Source organism: Podarcis erhardii (assembly GCF_964252035.2).
Source record: "Podarcis erhardii genome assembly, chromosome: 7".
NCBI classification, from domain to species: domain Eukaryota; kingdom Metazoa; phylum Chordata; class Lepidosauria; order Squamata; family Lacertidae; genus Podarcis; species Podarcis erhardii.
In genome coordinates this window covers 9,168,258-9,175,992 of record NC_138511.1, presented here as the reverse complement: position 1 = coordinate 9,175,992, position 7,735 = coordinate 9,168,258, and the positions used below count along the sequence as shown (strand labels likewise).

The 7,735-nt window shown below is 48.4% G+C and overlaps 1 protein-coding gene across 1 annotated transcript in view; it reads left to right on the top strand.

Annotated features, from left to right (window-relative positions):
• Positions 1 to 263: 263 nt before the first annotated feature.
• The window catches only part of HVCN1 (hydrogen voltage gated channel 1), a 27,897-nt gene continuing 20,425 nt past the window's right edge, over positions 264 to 7,735 (top strand). Inside the window, exon 1 of the mRNA XM_081868553.1 lies at positions 264 to 738. The gene's annotated coding sequence lies outside the window, so the exon portion shown is untranslated. The remainder of the gene's footprint in view (positions 739 to 7,735) is intronic.

Here is a 7,735-nt window from a genome sequence, read left to right as displayed (position 1 = left end):
TGTTTCTCTCTCTACAGAGGCATTCCCTGCTCTCAGGTGGAAATGCCTCTTCTAAACAGGCATTCTTTCTCATCTTGCATGTTAGCAGGCACTGCTACTGGGGCGCAGCCACTCCGCCCGCTTGCAAAAAGGAAAAGGGGGAAAAAACGGGCCATCAGGCAACGGGAAAGCGAGAGATGAAACTGCCGCTGACCACAATATGGTTTTCCTCGCCTCCAAATTTCCTCCGGCGACGAAGTTTTTGCAAGCCAAGCAAAGAAAGGAAAGGAAAGGAAATTTCCTGTGCAAAACAGGAACTGGAGCTGGAGGCGGGGTGTCCTGCGCGCACACCCACGCCTGGATTTGACCAGCCCCCAATCTTCACCCAACTGGGGATCCAATAAATAAATTCCTGGAAACTTTACTTTCCTGGAAAAGCCCAAGGGGCAGAATGGGAGAGATTCTGGGGCGGGCGGGAGTCGCTTTAGAGTTTTATCTACAGTTTATTTATTTATTGCCCCCAGATGGTCCTCCTCCAAGCCGCCGCGATCCGGGTCGCCGGGACTTGGGCTGCATCTGCGCTCCTCCCTCCTCGTTCTCTCTCTTCATTATGAAAATAAATCCCACTTTATGCACCAATGAATAGCAGGAAGGCGGAGAAAGAGGCGGCGGCCGCAGCCTCGCCATCAGCAGCTGTGCAGCGTCCGGTCTTGGGCAGGCTGGCGGTTCTGGGTCTGCTCCCTGCTGCAGCCAGACACGGTACTGGGGATGGTTTTTTTGGGGGGGGGGAGCGGGGAGCCAGTGGGCAGGGCAGGGGGGCTCCCGAACAGCACTGCCCCACCTCTTGGGGTGGCAAACTGGAAACATGAACCTGAGGCTCCGGGCATCCCAGGGAGGAAGCGTGCGCAGCCCCCCCTGGTCCCCAACTCTGCTTGGAGGGGGAGCAAGGAACAAGTTTCTTTCCCTCGATTCCCCCCTCGAGGAGCTGCCTTGGGTGGGGGGCGAAGGGGTGCAGAGATGGTCCCTCCCCCTTCTTTGTATTAGGTCCCAGAGGCCTCGCCTTCGGGTTTTTGGGGGGCCGCTGGGGGTAGTTTTCTGGTCTTGTGGGCTCCTGGGATTTGGTGAAGTCAGGAGGCGAGGGGTTGTTGGGTCAAAGGAGCAACAGCAAGGAGGGAAAACGAGACAGATAAACGGGTGGTCTTAAAGGGGAATGGGTGGGTCCGAGCCAAACCCAGGGTTCATAAAAACAGTATTTTAAAATAATAACTCACATATGCCACCCTTCCTTTGGGGAGCTTTGGCTGGTCTAGAGTGGTTTTACTGAAAGGGTTTGAATATTTCCCCTAAAAATTAGGAGTGGGAAATGGGTTGCCTGGGCCTTAAGGGAGCAAGGCGGCTGTGTCTCCAGTTACCCAAATTGTGCGTGAGGATGTGTCTTTTTATATATAGAATTGTAAAGCTGAAGGAACCCAAAGAGTCATCTAGACCAGTGTTTCCCAACCTTTGGTCTCCAGCTGTTTTTGGACTACAATTCCCATCATCCCTGACCACTGGTCTTGCTAGCTAGGGATGATGGGAGTTGTAGTCCAAAAACAGCTGGAGACCAAAGGTTGGGAAACACTGATCTAGACCAACCTTCTGCAAAACATGTTTTAAAACCCTGCGCAAACCTCACCTGATACATGAGGAGTTAAAATGTGGAATCGGCTCTTGACTACTTTGCCTTCCTACCTTGTTTCATCCATGGCAGTCTAACTTCTCTCTTTTTAAAGTGTATTTAAAATTGCATCTACCCATAGCACTAGCATTTTCTAGGTGTGGTGTAGGGTTCAGGAGTGGTGCGGTGCCATGAGGAAGCCTGGAGTGTGAATGTGTGAATCTTAGAGTTGTAAGTGACCCAGAATATCGTCCAGTCCAACCCCTGCAACACAGGAATCATGGACTTCTATGTGTTGGCTCATTGGTCCTAGACAAGAGACCCAGTTTGCCCCTTCCAGTCTCTGGCTTTGCAACAAGACTCAGGTAGCAAAGTCCCATGGAGAGTGTATTAACTTATGGTCTGTGTGTGTGGTTTGGGAGCTGCACGGTCAGTGGAAAAACAATGCTGTCCAGGGTTGTAAAGACTGCAGAGAGAATAAGTGGGTGCACTCTTCCCACCTTAGATCAAATCTATGCTTCCAGGTGCCATAAGAAAGCTGCAGAGATAGCGCAGGATAGTGATCTCTTTCAGCTTCTGCCTTCTGGAAGAAGGTACAGGGTTATAAAGACTAGGACTAGCCGCCTGAGAAACAGTTTCTACCCAAATGCGTTTTGGGTTTTAAACGCAGTATAAGGAGTCTCTATGGGAGTATATTGCATTCATAGCTGTCAACTTCCAGATTTGAAAATAAGGGATCAGCAGCCTCACCTGTCCTGGAGACAGTCTACGGGATATCTAACAATCCCGGATAGCAGCGGGAAACGGCGCTGAAATAAGGAAATTTCCCACAAAAAAGGGGAAGGTTGACAGCTATGATTGCATTTAAAAACGGGATATCAAAGTTTTTAGGGGGCTAACCAGGTTGGGATAGCTGGGATAGCAGGCTTGTTGGTTTTTGAATGTCTTATGTAGATTTTTCAGTTTCGTTGTTCTGTATGGGACAATGACAATAAAGATTATCGTATTGTATGGTATCGTCCTGATGGGAGCTGCAGAGAACCCATGCGCAGGGCAACCGATTCTCCACTCCTGTCCAACTGGTCCAGGTCAGCAGCCTGTGTTAAAAGAGCTCTCGGGGGTAAGGTAATTTGAGATCACTAGCCATGATGCCTCTGGGCTACTGAGGGTGGCATGACACCTCTGGATATCCCTTGCTGGGGGGGGGGGGCAAAGTGGGGCAGGGACTGCTGTGTTTGTCTCCTACCTGCAGGCTTCCCAGTGTTGGCCACTGTGAGAACAGGAGTCCGGATGCTGATGCTGATATTTAATGATAGCAACCATTGCTGACAACAGGGGGGGAGAGGCTCAGGCCCCCTCAGCCTCTCTATCTGGCCCTCGGGACAGTCTCCCTCACTTGCCCTTAAGAGCCCTGAACTAAGACAATGCCTCTTGTCTGCTTGCCTTGGTCATTTGACCTTTGCCTGGTTGGAAAATAGAAAGGTGAGAGCCACATCCATTGCCCTGCAGAATCTTTTGCCTCTGCCCCCCCCCCGGCACGCGGCCCCCAGAAAGTTTCCCACAAGGCAGTGCAGCCTGGAGAATCTCCCCCTCCCCCGCCTGACTTGTTGCCTGCTCTTCCTCAAAGCTAGGTCCAAGGCGACTAACGACAAAATGCAAAAGAGTACAGTAAAAACAGCAAAAGCAATATAACCTTTCAAGAAATTAGTTGGCATCAAAGATAATTGGCCCTGTTCAAAGCAGTTGGCAGCACGATAAAGCAAAGCCACGAAGCCCCCTCATTATGGCCCTTGGGGACAATCCAGCAAAGACGCTTATCAGGACGAGATTCCCACCCCACCCCCAGTTTCATCTGATCCTGCAGGGCTCCTCTGAAATATTTATTGCACGGGCGCTGAGCAAAGGTGCTGCTGTCTGATCTGGGCCCATGATGGGAAAACAGTCAGTAAGTTGTCATGAGCACAGTGCAACCTCAGCAGCCCTCCAGAAAGTTAAATTCACAAGGCCACTCTCTGTTCCCGTGAGGTTTGTGTTTGTGTGTGTTTTTTGGGCTCAGACGTAGAGCATGTTTCACATTGTGCTCTTTCAACGGCTCTTCTGCCATTTTCCATGCTGGGCTCCAGTGGCGTAGTGTGGGTTGTCAGCACCCGGGGCAAGGCAAGTAATTTGCGCCCCCTAACTCATGGATTTGCGCCCCCTAACCCGTGGATTTGCGCCCCCCTAACCCTAACCCCCAGATGTTGCGCCCGGTGCGGCCGGCCCCCCCTGCACCCCCCACGCTACGCCACTGCTGGGCTCCTTTAGCAGGACGGACAGGATATAAATGAGGTGGAGGAAAAGGAGAGCCTGAGAAGGATGTGGAAGGCACAGCAGAAATCAAATGGGAGCAAACAAGGGAGTCCAAGGTGTTTCAGACCTTGCTGGTCCTCTTGCCGGGATGTTCAGAGGAAAGCAGAGCCAACATTCTGATTTCCAGACAGGCACCTACGGTATTCTAACTCGTTTGCCCAAAGTGACCAGTAAGGTAGCAAAAGGGGAGGAAGCCACCTTGGGCTGTGTCCAGTTGCCATTAAGGGTGGCACAGTGGGAAAGGCACAGATCTGATCCACTCGCAGGAAACTCCAGCATGCAAAACTCCAGTTGAAAGGCATGTCCGCTCCTGTTCTGCTCAATGGGGCTTACGTAGGAAGACCCCTATGGACATCTCGGCCATGCGTAGGGCTGGCGAGATTTTTTTGCTGCTCTCAGTGACTTTACTTGGTTTGGTGTTATCCTCCTACTCTCCTCCCCACCCAGCTACAAAATTAATTGCTAGGTAATTCGTAACTACAGTACACGGTGTTTGCTTATCAATATTTAATACACAAAATAATTTATAAATGCCCCAAACTCCTGAGTTATGGAATCTCTCCTTCAGATTCCCTAAAACTAGACCATATTACTGCTCAAAGACTGATCCGCCAAAGACTGGATGACATCGATCTACAGCGAAATTATATGCTGGGGGGAGGTGTTTGTTCGCCCCAGAACATTGGTATCACTTTAACTTACTGCGTTCCATCATACCTCTCCTCCCTTTCGACTGTTGCCCATAGACTGGCCTTCACCAAAGCGAGGTTTAACGTTTTTCCCTCCAACGTCCTGAGACATAGATTCTCAAAGGGCCAAGCCCCCGCCACGTGCGAATGTGATAAGGAGACGCCGGAGTCGCTCCAGCACATCATGTTCACTTGCCCCCTGTTCAATGTGCCACGGGCAAATTTGTTGGGATCAATCATACAGAAACTAGAGGGTACCCCACCAAAATTCCACCTTGCCCAAATCTTGCAGGATAAGGATACTCATACGACCCTGAATGTGGCAAGGTTCCTGGTCGCTGTCCTTACCCAAAAGCGACGCCAAGGAGCACTACAAGCTAACTAAAGCGTAGTATGCCATTCTATTTTATAGTATTTTATTGTTATTGTGGTGTTTTAGCGGCTGTTTTTTTTTTTTTTTTTTTTCCTCCACGTGCACAAGCTGTTATTTATGTGTTGTTTTTACCTGTATGGGCCTATGGCCGTAATAAATATTGTTTGTTTGTTTGTTTATAAATGCCTTCTTAAAGGTAAAGGGACCCCTGACCATTAGGTCCAGTCGTGGCCGACTCTGGGGTTGCGGCGCTCATCTCGCTTTATTGGCTGAAGGAGCCGGCGTACAGCTTCCGGCTCATGTGGCCAGCATGACTAAGCCGCTTCTGGCGAACCAGAGCAGTGCATGGAAACGCTGTTTACCTTCCCACTGGAGCGGTACCTATTTATCTACTTGCACTTTGACGTGCTTTGGAACTGCTAGGTTGGCAGGAGCAGGGACCGAGCAACGGGAGCTCACCCCATTACGGGGATTCGAACCGGCGACCTTCTGATCGGCAAGTCCTAGGCTCTGTGGTTTAACCCACAGCGCCACCCACGTCCCTAAATGCCTTCTTAATTTGCTTTAAAATATTTCTCTTTTGGAACTTTAAAAGCCGTAGAAGAGACGTTCAGACAGCACAGTCAGGCCTTCTCTCTTTCTCTTTCTCATTTTTTGGTCAATTAAAATGCAGCCCAAAGCCATTGTTGCTGCCGTGCTGGCAAGAGATTTGCGGCTCAACATCTACCCAAAGTGGCGGGGAGTGTTGTGACCATTTTGTATGATGGTAGATCCCAACTCCCAGCATTCTTGTCTGGGGCCGATGGGAATTGGAGACCAACAGCACCTGGAGGGCCACAAGTTCCCCATCCCGTGTGTGTGTGTGTGTGTGTGTGTGTGTGTGTGTGTGATTTCAGCCTTAAATAGGGCTGGGGAACTTGTGCCACTCCAGCTCCCATCGCGGCTAAACACAGCAGGTTGCTTACCTCCTTCGCTAAGTGAGGAAGAAACCTTTCAAGGGCCCTTCAATGTTAATGAAAATATTCCTGTGTTTGGAGCTAAACACAGCTGGATGCTTAAGGTGATGGTTGTGACATCTCTGTGTGATGCAATTTTGTTCCGTTTTAAATTTAGTGCAGTCGATGTTAGAGGTCACGGTTAAGGTGTGGTACCTGTCATCATGACGGTAACTCATGTCCTGGGTGATGACATTCAGACTGAGGTGTGCTTGGTCTTGTTATTCGGCTCACTGGTAAATATGGGTGTGAGTCAAACATAAATAAATCACTATGTAGCAAATTACGTGGAAATGCCAAGTCAGAGAAGTGTAAAGGGGATCAAACCGGTTTTTTGTCCTCCTCGTAGCTTTTTTTAACGACTCTTTCTACTAAGTTTATAAATAAATTATAACATATTTCATGGAAATAACATTGTAACTGTAGTTCATGAATCATAAAACAGTAAGGAAGACAGTTGTGTGGACAATGCCATATAAAATCCACTAGTAACGCACAATACAGAGGAGGAAGTATGGATGCAGCTTAGCTATATAATTATTATTACATTAAATTATAAAAAAGTATTGTCTTGACTTCTAAAGTAACCCTGAAAAGTAACCTTGAAAAGTCATTCAGCTTCTCCAATAAAATGGTGTCCCAAATCTTTTTTAACCATTTTGAAATGGTTTGTTATCTGTAAAGCTTTCCATTATGTGGCAATACAGATAAGATCCATATAGGAGGGTGAGGCAGCTGCCTCAGGCAGCAGATTTGGCGGGACGGGAGAGGAAATGGAGGAGAGAGCTGTGGCTGCTGTGTGGCCCACCATCCATTCTCCAAACTGCTTTGCTGCCTTTAGTTGCCTTTAGTTCCAAACTGCTTTGCTGCCTTTAGTTGCAGCAGAGGAGGGACGGGAGAGGAAATGGAGGAGAGAGCTGTGGCTGCTGTGTGGCCCACCATCCATTCTCCAAACTGCTTTGCTGCCTTTAGTTGCAGCAGAGGACACTATCCTGCCGTCAGCACCAAAGTAAGATTCAACGGCCTATCAGTTGTCATCTGTGCGCAGAACTGGGATGGCCAAATACCTTTTTCCTAGATGCCCGCCCCCTTAAAAAATAAAATGAAAAAATAAGATTGCCAAGCATGTAAACCTGAATGTGTGTAAGTTGTGAGTTACCTGTACTCTGGTGAGATGTTAATTGGGGCAGCGCCTGAAGTTGTGTTGAGTAGCTCATCGTATCCTTTGTACAATGGCAGTAAAAAAAGAACAAAGAACTTTCCCAGTGCTACTTGCCTTTTGAGATAGCATTTCACTTAAATGAAATCAAATGCTATCTCACAAGGCTAGCAAAGGCACATTTTATCAGAAAGTGTCTGAAGTCAGAAAAGGCTGTGTGGTGACCCCTGGAATTTGCATTCTGAGTGTTCCTTTTCTGCAAGCTCAGGACATTTGAGTGGAGAATCTTTAACCAGGCAAAATTCTTCCTTCGGGCTTTAATGAGAGATGGGTGGAGGGAGGTATTAATAGGGCCAGGAGTGTGCAGCTTTTCTGAGCAAAGGGTTCAAAACCTGCCTGCCACGGTATTTGTAGCAAAATAATAAGAATAAGAATAAGAATAAAATTTTTATTTATACCCCGCCCTCCCCAGCCAAGACCAGGCTCAGGGCGGCTAACAACCAATAATAAAAACAAGTTGATTAAGATACAATT